Raw genomic sequence first — 16,881 nt, 5'->3', positions numbered from 1 at the left:
AAGGAAGGAAGGAAGGAAGGAAGGAAGGAAGGAAGGAAGGAAGGAAGAAGCATGGCCTCTCTATTTCACCCAGGCTGAAAGTACAAGGGCTACTCTATCCCATTATTGATTTGCATGGAAGTTTGGACCTGCTTGGTTTCTGATCTGGGCTGGTGAATTCACCCCTCCTCAGGTAGCTTGGTTCTCCACTCCACCCCCCAACTAGGGGCTCACCCTATTCATCCTGAACTTCCTGGGGACACTAGATCAGTTTAGCCTACTGTACCTAGAACTACTGAGCTCAAGATCTCCTAGTCTCAGACTCCTTGGCACTGGAATTACAGTCATGTACCACCTCTACTTGCTGTTCATGTTTTTTCACTGATTGTCCTCTGTACCTGAAATGCACTCCTTCCTTACCTCCACTTCCTATAATCCTTAGTTTTCCTCAAATTTCAGTTCAAACATCACCCTTTCCCCAAAACCTTTCCTCATCTCTGTAACTGCTAGTGACCTCCACAATGAAATTATCTTGTGATTATTTTCTACATGTTTTGAATATACTTCTATGTGCATAAGTATGAATACATGTGAATATATACCTATATGTATATATGAAATATATGTATAGATAGGAGGGAGGGGCAGAGAGAATCTTTCCCAATAGAATATTAGCTCCTTCAGAAGAGAGACTGTTTTATTTCCATCATTGTATTCCCAAAGCCAAGCATACTGTCCATCCATTAGCATAGTGCCTGTCACATACTAGGTACTTAAACAAATGCTTCTTGACTTGTCTGGCATATAATAGGTGCTTAATAAGTACTTGGTGATGATTTGAGCAATAATTTAAATTTCTAGAAGCAAGATAAATTTTGAGATAGAAGTATTTTCTTCTTTCAAACTCTCCCTGTATTTCTGCAATTCCTAGAGCCTAAGTGCCTATAGTCACATTCTCACTCAATGCCACTCTCTCTGCTATCCCTAACTACCACTTACTGCCCTCCCAGATGTTAGTTCTTAGCCAATGTCACAGCAGAGCAGGCACAAGAGATTCTCTGGTCATGCTAACAACCCTCCCTAATGCTCAGCTGACTCAGATTGGAAATGCATTTAAAAGAAGATTTGAGTTCAGTCTCCATTTACCAAGCATTACCCCCAAGCACTTGACAGCTTTTCTACCCACAAGAAAAACCACCTGATTTTCTCATGGAGGCACCCTCAAGAAAAATAAGACTGTAGCAGAAATATCCTCGAGCTATGGAAAGAAATTTCCACCTTGAAAAAAAATCCAATTCATTTTCCCCCTTATCTATTATTTTATAAAAGAGCCCAAAATTCGAGTTGAACAGAAAATGTTTGCAAATTGTTCTGGATTAATCTGGAAAAGAGAGATTTTTGACTAGTAAAATAAAAATTTTTTTTTAGGAAAGCAATGAAATTGAGGAAGCAGTTGAAAAAATTTTGGAATAAAAATTTAATGGAATGTGGCAGCTAGGTGGTGCAGTGGGTAGAGTACTGGCCCTGAAGTCAGGAGTTCAAATCCAACTTCAGACACTAGCTGTATGACCCTGGGCAAATCACTTAACTCCAATTACCTCCTAAATAAAAAAGTAATGGAATGGAATACTAACACACCAAAGACAGTATGAATAAGAGGACTGCAGAGAAATGTGAGAAAATTTGTATGAATTGATGCATAGGGAAACAAACAGATCTTGAAGAAAAGCAATAATAACGTAAATAAAACATTAAAAGGTGTTGTAGATGAAGTTCCAGGTCCAAAATCAGGAAGACCTCAGTTCAAATTCAGCCTCAGGCATTTACTGGCTGTGTGTCCCTGGAAAGTCACTTAACCCTGTTTGCCTCAGTTTCCTTATCTATAAAATGAGCTGGAGAAGGAAATGGTGAATCATTTTAGTATCTTTGTCAAGAAAATCCCAAGTGGGGTCTCAAAGAATTAGACATAATGTAGAAGATAGATGATAAGACACAACTCTTTCCTATAAATAGAAGTGGCAGACTATAGATACAGACTGGGGCATACTTCGTAAGATATGTTTGCCATGTTGGTGAGCTTTGCTTAACTCTTTTCCTGCCTGACAATCGAGGGTTCAATGAGGGTGTGAGGTATTTGAAGAAAGGACTGTGATATAAAACCAAAATACATCAATAAAGCCTTAAAAACTTTAAAACAGCATAATCCTTCATTAGCTTACAATCATTGTATGTGTGTATGAGATACAGAAGGACAAAATCATCATCACTACTGTAATACAATATTTTGTATGCCAATTAAAATTACATTCCATCTGGTCAAAGGCTATGATTAGGTAGCTCTGAAAAAAATAAAAGCAAGCTAGGATATATATGTAAGTGTGTGTGTATGTATATACCATATATTTATATGATATATAAATAGATGTCATATAGTTATATATGGCATAGAAATAGATGTCATACATTTATATATGGCATATAAATAGATGCCATACATTTATATATGGTATATAAATAGATGCCATATATTTATATATGGTATATAGATGCTATATATTTATATATGGTATATGGATGCCATGAATTTATATATGGTATATAAATAGATGCCATATATTTAAAAATATTTCAAATAAGTAATAAGAGAAATGAAAATTAAAACAAGGCTGAGATATTTCAATTGGCAAAGATGACAATAAAGAAAAACAGAGATTGTTGAATGAGTTCTGGGAGAACAGGCACACTAATGCACTGTTGGTAGAGCTGTGAGTTGGCCCAACCATTCTGGAAAGCAATATGGAATGATACTCAAAAAGTGATTAAAGTGGGTATACTCTTTGGCCAGGCAATACCAATAACAGACTTCTACCCCCAAGAGATGAAACAACAGAGGAAAAGGAAAAGGGCTTGTAAATAGAAAGACAAATTACAACAGCACTATTTGAAATAGCAAAAAAGGAGAAAGAATTTGGACACCCATAAATTAAGGGCTTAACAAATTATATGTGAATGTAATCAAATATTATTTAATTGTAATGATAATGAAAGGATCTAATTTAGAGAAACCTGGCAAGAATTATATGCATTGATTCAAAGTGAAATGAGCAGAACCAAGAAAACAATTGATGTAATGACTACACTATTGTAAAGAAAAACTATGAAGGACTTAAGAACTTTGATCAATGTAATAACTAATCATGGCTCTAGAAGACTGATGATGAAGCATTTTTCTATCTTTTGTCAAAGAGGTGATGAGTTGAAGGTTAAGAATAAGATATACATTTTCAGATATTACTCATATGTGTTTGCACATTGTTTTGCTTTTCTGTTTGCTTTACTGTATGTAGTTGTTAGAAGGATGGGCTTTTAATAGAGGGAGAAGGTAGCAGTGTAGAGGAGTTGTAGAGAGTGAGAGTGATATAAAAAAGATAAAAGAAGAATTTTAATGAAGCATTTAAAGGAAGAAACTAGAAATAAGTTCAGAAGGGGACAGGAATAAGCAGAGCAATATTGTTTTGTTGTTGTCTGTGTTAAATTGAATATACACATTAAAATATAATGACAGAAATTCACTTATTCATATTTAAAAATACGATCTCAACAATGAACATAACCAATATATGTCCATTTATGTTATAATGAATCAGCTCTATGGTCCACCCAGCACAGCATTTTTTAAAACATCATTATCACTTCCTATTAATCCTCTACAGAACCATCCCTTAAAATAAAATTATTTTTATAACTTTTATTTTATAAAGCACATGAAAATCAGAATTTTGCTAATGCTTAAGGTTGAGTATTTCTTTAAAACCTAGATAGCTATGTGCCCTAGCTGCCTCCACACTAATGAAACCCCAACCTTTTGGTTTGGTTGGTTGATTTCTGTCCACGCTATGACTGAATTCACATTTATTATTTGTTGACTATGATTTAAACCTTATATTCTAATAGATTAGTGATCTCTTCAATATGGGCCCACCCTCCAACAACACAGGTACAATCCATTAATGCCATCTCAACCTGTGCATGACTCTCATCCACGTCCTCACACCAGTTCACCCTGCTGGATCCACCCAACATGAGGTGAGCATTATTTGAGTTTCTTTCCTTGATTTCTCTGACATTGCAAGGATACCAGTGGAACATTTGGGTTGCCCACACCTTGATCTCACCATTTTCTTTTTTGATCATATACTAATTGGATGACTTCCTTTACAGAGTTCCTCCTAACACCATGACCAAAAAGTGTGCTGTAATCTTCCCAGACATGACAGCTATTGAAATTATTTGCAGGTTCTAAATCATCTAAAGGGGTTGAAGGATACCATTTAACAGGATAAGGATTGTAGCTGTGATATCACTGGTATAAGGAAATTCCAAATTAGCAAATTTCTTCTACCAAAGCTGGTTGTAAATCTTCTAGTTATCTAGAGCACTAAAAAGTTGTGACTTATCCAGGGTCACACAGTCAGTATACGGAAGAGTTGGGACTTGAAACCAAGTTTTCCTGGTTTTGAAGGCTGTTCTTTATCCACTACACAACACTGCCTCTCTATCTACATGTTCACTTAAATTAAAAGTCAGAACTGTGTTCCAGGTGAGTTGTTTCCAGTGAAAAAGATCCAAGTTTCACTGAAAAGGAAACGTGGTATGTGTAAATAGAGTTTACTAAGCCATGTGCATTTTATGGAGGTAAGTTTGGCATTTCACACAGAAAGTTGGAATTAGCAGACAAGATATAATTAGTAAAGAATCAGCCATGATGAAGAAATTTTTGCCTTTTTCAGAGGACTCATTTCTGAGCACAGTCTATCTCCTGGACAACTTTTTAACATTTATGAATCTCATTAATTGTAGGTAAGGGTGTATTGGAATCAGCTAGAACCAGATTTCTAGAGTCAATTGTTAAATTTTCATAGTGAGAATTTATACCTTGGAAATTCACAAATGCTACAAATCAGGGCTTGATTTATGTCAATGTACAGGGTTGACTGTCTAGACCTAAGAAAGTGATAGAGAAAATGTTAATGCTATAAATTCAAGTGAGTTGTGTTTACATTTCTTTTTCTAGAAAGCCAGTTGTTAATTTACCAGCACACCATTGATTGTAGCGATATATTCCAGTTTCAATCCTGAAAGGTGCCCATTGAATCAAGTTTTCCATTTGATGAATTTAAGTAAAATAAGGAGAGGGTACTTTCACTAAGGTTCTGCCTCATAACAACATGAAGGGTACACTGGCTCTCAAAGGCTATGATAGCAGAGTCCAAGCTCTGGCAAGTTCCATTAAGTTATACAGGCTTTGAGTATTGACCTAAAGATAGACTGCATTAGTGTAGGAGCTTCTCATCACTAGACTGGCCACAGGATTATAAGTCTTTTTGGCCACAACAACTTGTAAATTCCATCAACTAATCCTTTTTTAATCACCTAAGTTATAAGGGTCATAATCTGTGTTTGTGAGGAAAGAATATGTGCCAAAGAAATTATAGATGATCAAAATAGTTAAGTTTGCAAAAGGGCCACAGTCTTTACAAATGCTTAAAAGCACAATATTTTATAGATATTAGGTACTTAATGAGTGGTTGCTGAACTGTTGAGTATGCTCATGCATATCAGGAGCAGGGGTAGTTGCAGGGGGGTGGTGCAGCAACTAATGATGACACAAAAAAGTAAGAAAAGAAGGAAAAGTTTTAATAAAGCATTTTAAAAAAGAAAGAAGAGAGCAGAAATGAAACTGGGCAATATTGTTTTGTTTCCATAAAATAAACCTGAAGTGGCTAGAAAATGTTCTCATCGTAGAGATTTCAAAGATAGCAATATGCACCTGCACATTTTTTTGTAATGATAGTGATAGGAGTAGAGATAGGGATAGTGATGATGATGATGATGATGATGACGATGACAATGATGATGATATTGATGGGGGACAGGGATGGGGTAGAGATACAGATAAGGGTAGGGATAAGCATGGGGTAGGGATAGGAGTAGGGAGAATGGTAGGGGCAAGGAGAGGAATGAAGGTAAGGAAAGACATAGTGGTAAGGAGAGGGATGGGGGTAGGAATAAGGATAGGAATGGGGAGGGATAGAGTTAGAGGTAAGTATAGGGATAGGGGTAGAGAAAGAGGTAGGGGTAGACATGGGAATTGGATTGGGGAGAGAGGTTAGGGATAAGAATGGGGCAGGGAGAGAAGGATAGGTGTACAGAGAGGGGTAAAGGAGGAAAGAGGGGTAGTGGTAGAGAGGAATAGGAATACAGAGTTAGAAATAGGGTAAACATAGAGATAGGGGTAGGAAAAGGAGTAAGGGAAGGAGATAGGGATAGAGACAGTGAGAGGGGAAAGAAAAAGGAGGAGGAGGCAATGGAACTTGATTCGTGATTTATTTTTGTTTGTTTTTGTTTTTGTGGTTTTGGGTTTTTTTTTTTGGTTTGTTTGTTTTACTAGGCAATGGGGTTAAATGACTTACACAGAGTCACACAGCTAGTGAATGTTATGTGTCTGACACCAGATTTGAACTCAGGTCCTCCTGACTCCAGGGCCAGTGCTCTATCCACTGCACCACCTAGCTGCCTCTTTGTGATTTCATTTTTATAGGAAAATCCTAGATCAGGAAACTCCCTCTGCAAATGAAGTTCTGTCCCTTCTCTAAAACTTTGAATCTTTGAGCACTCCCTAAATCTCTGAGCACTAAAGTCACTGTTCTCCCAGTCTGAATCAGAGGCAGGCCTTGAACCTGTGTCTTCTTGGTTGCTGGGTCATATCCCTTCCTCCTCTAGCATACTGCCTCTACAAGAAACAAGCTTATGCATCAGATGGATAAGGATCCCTCCTCCCCCAAAATAGTCTATGTTATTTTTAACTTTACAGATGAGAAAACTGATTTTGATAGGTCAAGTGACTTACCCAGTGAGTCTGTGTCAGAGGTGGGATTTGAACCCAGGTTTTCCTGACTCTGATTCTCTCATTCTATCTGGTGACAGAATCTGCCCTTGCAGATGCCCTGTGAAGGGCATCTGTCCCTTTACACTCCATAGGAAACACTAGACAAATTGTGTTCATGTGAGATAGGAGAAAGGATGCAAGCTGCCAAGCCAGGGCCATCATCCATCCTGTTAGTGATGCAGAAATCATGAATAAATTCTCAAGCAGTGCTGATAGCAACAATGAGCCTGACTTTCTGGAGGATAAGAAAACTACCTGGAGAAGACCTATGATTTAACCATTTATTTTGCAAAAAGGATGCTGTCATATAGCTGCATATGATTCCATGGCCTCCTTTATGAGAAGGAAAAAAAAATGACCAGGAAGCAAGATGGCATTAGGGAATTTTTAAGAAAGCAAGTTCCAAGACCATTAGTTGAGAAACCATTTAGTACCCTTACACCTTCCATATTGTGCATCTAAAGCTAATTCTAGAGCTAATCCCAATAACTAATGCTTATACTAATGAGTAAGTCACCAAGAAAAACCAGGAGACAATACAGCAGTGTTAGAGTACTGGCCTCGGAACTAGAAATCTCATCACAAGCTCTCACTATGTGATTCTGGGATACATCCATCACTTAACCTCTTTCAGTCTTAATTTCTCATCTACAAAATGAGAATAAGGCTTCTTGTAGAATCTGCACAAACCTCACGGGTTGTGCGAAAATTCTAATATAAACCCCCCAAAAATGAATATGACCTGATTTAGATCAGAACCAGGGACTGGACAGCTCCTCTCTCATCATACATACACACCCTTCACTTTCCACATCTCTCAGGGATTTGATAATCAAATCTGCGTTACATTTGCTACCACAAAACATGTGACAATATCCTGCCCTTATGGCTCTACTTCATATTTCCTAAGATTCAGAGTTCTAAACTATCTAGACTGAGGTCCCCTTATGTGGGTAATTAAGCTGGAGGGAACTACCCAGTTATCACTCTCTGCTGCCTTATACCTAGCCATGTCAGCTCCATCCCTCTGGTGTCCCATAACCCACCATTTTCTACCTTTTCATTGTACTCCTAACAATCCTGTTTTGTTGTTTACAAACTAACCATGTTAGAGATTTTCCCCTCAGAAAATGCAAACTATTTGAAGGCAAGGACTGTGTATTTGTACTCCCAGCACTTACCACAGTATTAAGGTTAGCACATGGGGATAGGGACAGGATCTATGATTTCATTCATAAAGAGAATTGTCATATGAGGAAATCTGGTCTACCAATGCAAGTTGGCACTTTCTGAGATTCTCTGAAATTTATCCTGCTTATATATAGCTATTTGCATGTTGTCTCTCCCATTAAATTGTGAACTCCTGGAGAGAAGGAACTGTTGTCTTTTTTTTGTATCCCCAGTGCTTCGCACAGTGCCTGGCACATAGTAGGTACTTAATAAATACTTGTTGACTTGACTTGTCTACTCTGCAATTTATAGTCTTAAAAGTTGCCTAGAGCAGAGGTATCAAACATGCACCTACAGACTGCATATGACCCACAACACCCCAAACCAGATTAAAATTAGATTGCTGCCCAAACCAGATTAAAATTAGATTGCTGCCCAAACCAGATTAAAATATAGCTCCTTCCTGATTTTAATGTGTTGATGTATTCATGAAAAAAGAAATATATAAACATATGTGGTTTTCTAAGTCAATATGTGGCTTGCAGGTGTCCGTATGTAGGGTTTAATGGCTCCCATTTCTATTTGAGTTTGACACCAATGGCCTAGGACACCAATGACTTTCTCAGGGTCATACAGTCAATGTGTATCAGGGTCAGGACTTGAACCCAGATCTGTCCTCTATATACCACATTTCTCCTTATATCATATAGTGGGAGTTTAATAAATGTTTGATGAATTGAACTTTGAAGCACTATATAAACATCAGATATTGTGAAGTTTATTGCTTAACAGTACAAATTCTCTACTGAAGTCCTACTTTGATCCTTCCTCATGGACTAAAGGTGAGCTTAAGTTCTTGAAGCTCATGCCAAGCTGGAAAGGCTTTAAGCATAGGCCTGGCATAGGTCTGCTACCTGAAGTTCAGCTGAATTCAGTACAGAAAGATTTATCACCAGAACTTTAGCCACCAGGCAATGGGATTGCTCAGCCATGGCAACTCACAAAAAAGAAAACATTCCAAAGCAGCCTCCACAGGCTGGATAGGCCTCTGCTACTTCTCCAGTGATGGTGGAAAAGCAGCAGAAAAGGGGGGCAGAAGATGCTAGGAGTCACACAGTTCTCTGTCATCAAACATAAATTTAATTGTCGTAACTGTGGGATCATTGTCCATGAATGAATCTTGAGGAACTGAATCAGATTCATATCCATATTCTCACTATAAAAGACACAGGCACAGGCCTCCAGCATGTTGGATGGGTTCTCTGTGGAAAGACATGGGACAAGAATCACATGGAAGAAAGGTACCTGGCTGGCACTGGAGTGACTGGAATTTGGGCCAGTGAAAGAAACGCTCAAAATCATGAAAACATTCACCTATCCAAGTGTACAAGTAATGCTACAAATAATTTTAAAATACAAGTTGCTTTGTTTTGCCAGCATACATATACCCTTAGGAGCCAAGTATAGTGAGTATGCATTAATACACATAGGTGTTTGTTCTGCTGATCCCCAGATGACAGACCTATGAGCAGTGGAAATTACACAGAAGCAGATAAAGGCTGGATGGTAACAGGTAAAACAGAAGGAAAAAATGAAATGGGCTTCTTCATGAATTAATAATAATAACAGTAACAATAGAATTTCTTTAATGCTTTTAGTTTTACCAAAAATGGTCACAAAAATCTTGTGAGATAGGTACTGCTATTAGCCCAGTTTTATAGATGAGGAAACTGAGGCTGAGAGAGAGAGGTTAAATGACTTGCCCAGGGTCATATAGCTTATATGCCTATAAGGCATATAACTCTAAGTCCAAAACTTTATTCACTATTCCACTAGCTTAAATTATATCTCAAATATGGTAATTCTATATTATGAACAATCAATGCTATTTATTTAATAACTGATCATTGGTCTAGAATATATATATATATATATATATATATATATAAAACATATAAAGAGAGAAAGAGAGTAAGGAGAGGGGAGAGAGGGAGGAGAGAGAAACTGGGAAGGGGTGGAGAGGGGAACAACACTAGGGAAGTGGATAAAGGAGAAGTAGCTTTGGATTCAGGACCTGCCTCTGAGACACACTGGCTGTGTGACCCTGGGTGAATTACTTAATTTCTCAGTGCCCCAGGAAACTCTCCAGTTGCAGAGAAGGTGATGATCTATATTGATAGAGGAAGTTTCTGCATTCAGGAGTTTCCTATATCAGTGAAATCAGAGGCTAAGGTCCTATCTCTATCCTAATAGCAGGATAAATAGCGATTTGTGCTCAATTTCTATCTGAACACCACCTAAAAAGAATAATATAACAGTGATAATAAGAATAATAGGAAGGAAGGCAGGAAAGAAATAAGTATTTATTAAGTACCTATATATACCAGGCACTCTAAGTGTGAAATCAATACATATCTATATCTATCTATCTATATATATATACATACATATATGTTTGTATGTGTATGTATGAATACATGTATATGTATAATAAAATGTATATAATAACTGACATTCACAGAATTTAAATTTGCTAAGTATTTTATAATAGAGGGTACCCCCAAAAATCTTAGTGCTGTTTTAAATTATTAAAGTTCTTTTGAGTTCCACAACAATCCTGTTTTCAGGGGGTTTTTTGAGGGGGAAGGATTGTGAGGCAGTTGGGGTTGCAACTTGCCCAGGGTCACACAGTTAATAAGTATCAAATGTCTGAAACCAAATTTGGACTCAGGTCCTCCTGACTCCAGGGCTGGTGCTCTATCCACTGTGACACCCAGCTGTCCCCACTTTTTTTTACATAAAATATTTTTATTACTTCACAGAATTTGGTTCCCCCTCCCTCCTGAGGGAAGAAGGGGATAGAAGGGGAAAATCCTTTTTCCCAAGGCCTATTCCTAGTTGGAGACTGCTCTGTGAATTGTCTCCCTCCAAAAGCACCTCCTGAAGCCAAAGTCCCTGGCCTTTCATACAAACATCTGAGCAATGGCAAGCACTTTGGAATACTTGCCTTCTAGCCATGGAGACTCATTGGATTGATGCAGATACCCACTGCGTTTCCATTGCCCTCAATGAGCATTTGGTTGTTTGAATCAAATCTTGCTATCATTCAGGGGCCAGGCATTCTGTGCCCCACAATGAGGGCCTTCTTCTTCTGTCCCTTGATGGTCAGCAAGATCCGGTCTCTCACCTTGCCCATTCCTGTCTTATTGCAGACATAGATGCATCTACGGGGGTGGTAGTGGTGGTATGCAGTGCTTCCTGAGGCACTATTGTCTATCACAGATGCTCTTGTCATCTTCTGTATTGTTCCAAGGGCCTCCATGGTGCTGAAATAGCACTGGCTTAGTGATTTGCTGATAAGGTTTAGAAGGCCCCATAGAGAAAGCCATAGGGATTCTAGGATGAAATCATGTGTGCATTTGCCAAGTGTGCATTAGGGAGTGTGCCACTGGTGGTCATTGGTGATTCTGGCTCACTGCCTCCTGTTTATTATTATTGTTATATCCATTTATTATTATTATATCCATTTCATATTATTATTATATCCATTTTTGCAAATGAGGAAACTAAGTTTCAGAGAAGTTATGTGACTTGCCTGGGGTCACACAACTAGTAAGTATCAGAGGTGAGATTCTAATCGATGTTCTTCCTAATTCCAAGTCCAATTGTAATGGTGCCACACTACTGATAACCATGGTAGTAGGCCCTCCCCAACCCTGCACACACACACACACACACACACACATACACACATACACACACAGTCTTCTTACAAAGGCTGTGTGCCTACCTATTAGGGAAGCCATAGTGAGGATACTTTTATACATGTAGATTGGACTGAATGGCATCTGAAATTCTGAGTCTTTAATTCAGGGACACTATGTCATACATTGACTTTGCTCTCTCTACTAGCTCCAATCCTATGATTGAAATTGATGAGAGGCCCACTGTTTGAAACACTGGAGTGTAGAACTTCCATCCACTTCAATTGCTTTCTGGTTCATAGAATTGGAACCTTCCAAGAAGTAAAAAAGGGCACACCAACTCTGAAATTAACCAAATGAAAATGCAATCTTTGTGCTAAGCTTGTTTAAACATCCAACCAAGAATTCAAGCTGTCATTACCTCTGGGATAGCTTCATTCATCAATAAATCCCAAGCATTTATTAAGCACTTACTATATGTCACACATTATGCCCAGGGCCTAAGATACAAAGACAAAAGTGAGCCATTTCTTCAAGGAATTTATATTCCATCACCTCCTTATATCTGAACATTGCAAAAACCTAATATTTCATTAGTTTTCTTATACTGCTGAATTAGTATTCTGGCATCACGGATAGAGGGCCATACCCTGAGTAAGAAATATGGGTTAAAGTCCTACTCCACATTGCATACAAGCTATGGAAATAGGGAAGTCATATCACCTCTTAATATCACAGAAAAGTCTAGGACTTCAAATTTCAGAGCAACTGTGGATCTTCATTGGTAGAGAGAATTAGAAGTACCAGTGAAATCACAGATCTGGTTTAAAACCAAAAAAAAAAAAATCACACCAACCCTAGAAGGTAGGTATGGGAAATATGGAAAATTGTGTCTCAGAGAGGCTGTGATTTGATCAAGATCACACAGCTAGTCAGTGTCTGAATTTGAATACAGATGTTCATGACTCTAACCTCAGCCCTCTATACACTATGCTATGCTTCATCTCAAGATCCCTTGAAATTCTATAATAATACTACGGTCCTAGCAATACAAACAACTGCATTTCATACTTAAATTAAGTAGTGAAAAAGTATGGGTAGAAAAAAAAATTGCAGTGACAAAAATTTTAGGATGGCATATGGGGGCAAGAACAGCACATTCCAAACAATTGGAGGGCACCCTTTATATAAATCAGCATTAAGCTTACATGGGATCTGTTGACTTAGGTCAGGTCTTATTTTGTAGTAATTGTTCATTTGTAATAAGAACACATTTCCTAGTTTTAATACCTCCTTCAAATTGAATCTTCATAAATTCAGTCTTTCACCTTCTCCCTTGAAGTTACATTTTAATTAGCATAAAGAGGTAGAGGGAAAGCTAGGAAGGGAACAGGAGAAGGGAGGAAGCCCATAGGTGTCAGAGGTGTGACTTGAACCCAGGTATTACTAGTTCTGAGGACAGTTCTCTATCCACTATGCCAGGCCGTATTCACATTCACACACACACACACACACACACACACACACACACACACACACACACTTTTTGACATTCAAACTATATTACAAGCTTCAAAATAATACTATGAAGAAGGTACTATATTATTCTAGTTGTGATAAGCACTGAACAACAACCCCCACACCTCTCCCACATGCATACACCAACAAATTGAGTGCATTTTAATTGACAGGAAATAACTGGTTATGCAAAGGGAAATAATTTCAGAATTTGCTGAGTTCAATTAGGCTGACTGTTTAGAGCAAAGGTGATAACCAATACAAGAAAGGATAAAGAAACTGACACTGGGGTTGTAGCAGCTCTCATCTTACCTGTTTAAACAAGCCATGAATTCTGCACAATGGAAAACAGATGAAATTAAAGCCATTTATTCTATCAACATAGCTCAGAGAAGACTGATATAGGAAAATCACCATGACAAAGAAACCAAAAAGACCCTCAGTCAGAAAATACTTGATCTTATTTCCAGGTGTGGATGCATGAGAGCCAAAGGAAATGTTGGTTGAGGGCTCAGGGTCATATGTGAAACACAAGGAAAATTGTAAGCATTATTATCTCAAAGAAGAGCAAAAAAATCAGTTGTGGAAAAGATGAGCTTATAAAGAACATGTCATGAGATCCAATTAATCCATATCATCCCACGTACATTCATAGAAGAAAGGGGAAGGAGGACGACAGATATGTGAAATGGAATAGATCAGCAAGAATCTCTATGGAAATCTATTCTCATAACTACAGGGAAATCAACACATTCTCAGCATACTATCTCTGTTAGTACCTAATGTACTTTGTCTTTGTAAAGAAGTTAGGAATAACTAGATTTTACTAAAGAAACAATAAAATTGTGCTGGAGATTGCATAATTTTGGAAAAGCAAATGTATCCATTTCAAGTTTTCTCTGAAAGAGACAATTGGAAGAAAAAATCACAGAGGGCATTTTTTAATGCAATCACAAGAATATCAACAATTACCAATTCATATACCTACTTTTTCATATTGCAAAAGTTTTTTTTTTTTTTATGTGAATGATCCATGAATGCTGGAAGGTATCTTTGATGAAAATACGAAAAGGAATTAATGGACTTTTCTAGATGGTTTTCTATTACAGATCACATGGTCGTAGTCACACAATTGTCCAAGAGAGAGGGAACATAAGACCCTGCTCCATTGTTGTTTGATGATGATATTTTTTACCAAACCTAGATTTTTTATTTTAATGTTTAATCTTATTTTTAATGTTTCAAAATAGCATGATGCCTTTTTCTTTGTGTCACGATCATTGCGGGGGGGGGGGCAGACTTCATTCCTCCAGATTGAACTCTCATAAAAAAAAGAAAAATAATGAAGCAAGAATACATCATACAGTAACTATGTTTGATGATTACTTTTAAAATTGGTTCAGCAGAGAAAAATGAAGACTTAAGATACTTTGAGAGATCTGTGATTTTATCCATATGAATACTTGATTAAATAATGAAGATTACAACCTATCAATAGCCTCTCTCTTGTGCAACTATGTATGGCCTATGCCTCCCTCCCCCCCAAAAAAAAATTTTCTATGTGAAGGGTATAATACTACTAATAATAAAATACTACTAATGATAATAATAGCATATGTACACGTATGCACATATAAGCTATTATATGTTATATATGTATATATAAACTATTATCATTAGTGGTATTTTCGTATTAGTGATATATACATGTGCTTGTGTGTGTGGAGAGAGAGGGAGAGAGAGAGGGAGAGAGAGAGGGAGAGAGAGAGAGAGAGAGAGAGAGAGAGAGAGAGAGAGAAAATGAGAGTTTTAAGACTTGCAAAGGGCTTTATGTAGGTTACTCCATTTCTTCCTCGTAACAACCCTGGGAAGTAGGTGCTATTATTGTCCCCATTTTACAAATGATGAAATAGAGGCAGATGGAGGTAATTTGCCCAGGGTCACACAGCTAGTAAATGTCAGTCAGGATCTGAACTGAAGCCTTTCTGATTTCAGGTCTGACACCCTAATCACTGCCTCACCTAGCTACCTCCCTAAGATTCTGGGAAGGCTTTTTGAGTTATTATAATTACTTTATCAAGTTGAGTTCAATCCTGCTTCTGACACATACCACATACTAGCTAAGTGACCCTGGGTAAGTCATTTAATTTCTCAGTGTCCCTGGCAACTCACTAAAACTACAAATTATAAATGAGTTGCTTCCCTGCTTCAGTGAAGGGACTTGCCCTGATGAAATCACAGATCTGGAGCAAAGAATGAATGAAAAGATCTGTACTGCCCACTTTGCTGAGCTGTTGGGAGAAAATCACTTTGTAAAGCAAAGCATTAAGTAAATGTGAACTGTTACCATTATTAAGTACCAAAACAGAGCCAGAGGAGGAATATGCCTTGGTGAGAATCCTTCCCCCTTCTCCCCTGCCCCACACCTCAAGTTATACATGGTTGTTATAGGGGATAGACACACATGGATTTTTCTTTTTTTAGTAACAAAATCTAAGACCTCAAAAGGGTCTCAAGGGTCATTTAGTCCAAACTGTACACAAAAGGAATCTACACTATAATATACCTTATGAACAGTATAAGGTATAATATATCTTTTGATCCAGCCTCTGCTTGAGGGCCTCCCAGAAGAAACCTGCTCCCTTTGCTCCCCTTCAACGCAGCCCAGTTAAACTTTAAAGCACTTTGTCATCGTTCAGTCATTTCAGCCATGCCTGACTCTTCATGACCGCATTTCAGGTTTTCATGGCAAAGATACTGAAGTAGTTTGCCATTTCTTTCTCCAGCCCATTTTAAAGATGAGGAAACTGAGGCAAACTGGGTTAATTGACTTGCCCAGGGTCACACAGTCAGTAAGTATCTGACACCAGATTTGAACTCAGGAAAGTGAGTCTTCCTGACTCCAAGCCCAGCACTCTATCCACTATGGTGCCACCTAATGGTCCCTTCTGGTTCACTTGAGGACAGCTCTTTTAGGAAAAATTTTCCTGACATCAAGCCTGAATTTGGCTCTCTAATTTCTGCCTTTGCTCTTGCCTCCACCATCTAATCTCTTTTCTACATGAGTGCCCTTCAAATACTTGAAAATATATCTCATGTCAGCCTGAGTCATCTCTTCTCAAGGCTAAGCACCCTAAGTCCCATCAATCCATCTTCTCATGACATGAGCTTAGGGACCTTCCCCATTCTATGGTGAGGAAATCGTCCTATGCTGTTGGACTCAGCCAATGTGTGGGCTCATTGGTTGTCTGTCCTTTTCTGAATGTTCTTTAGATTGTCAATCTCCTTCTTTAACTGTGGGCAAATAACTGAACACAGTTCTGCAGATGAGTTCCGAGGAGGACAAACTGTAGTGGGACTCTCACCTCCCTATTCCTTGAAGCTCTGCCTTTCTCTTGGTATAGCTAAAGCTTATGTTAGCTCTTTGGGCTGCTATATCACACTACTAAACCCACTAGAAACCCCAAGATTGACCTGTTTTCTACAAGGATCACATATCTTCATTCTTGCATCATTAGTAGGTCCTTCAAATGGCTAGAAAAATGCTTATTAAATAATAAT

At 38.0% G+C, this 16,881-nt stretch overlaps 1 protein-coding gene and 1 pseudogene across 1 annotated transcript in view; both read right to left on the bottom strand.

Annotated features, from left to right (window-relative positions):
- TMEM132D (transmembrane protein 132D) overlaps positions 1-16,881 on the bottom strand; it is an 881,229-nt gene that overhangs the window by 715,847 nt on the left and 148,501 nt on the right. The window lies entirely within an intron of this gene.
- Positions 11,062-11,468, bottom strand: LOC114036857 (annotated as a pseudogene).

Source organism: Vombatus ursinus, unplaced genomic scaffold (genome assembly GCF_900497805.2).
Source record: "Vombatus ursinus unplaced genomic scaffold, bare-nosed wombat genome assembly UNPS02009994.1, whole genome shotgun sequence".
In the NCBI taxonomy this organism is placed as follows: Eukaryota; Metazoa; Chordata; class Mammalia; order Diprotodontia; family Vombatidae; genus Vombatus; species Vombatus ursinus.
This window is presented reverse-complemented; position numbering and strand designations above follow the sequence as displayed.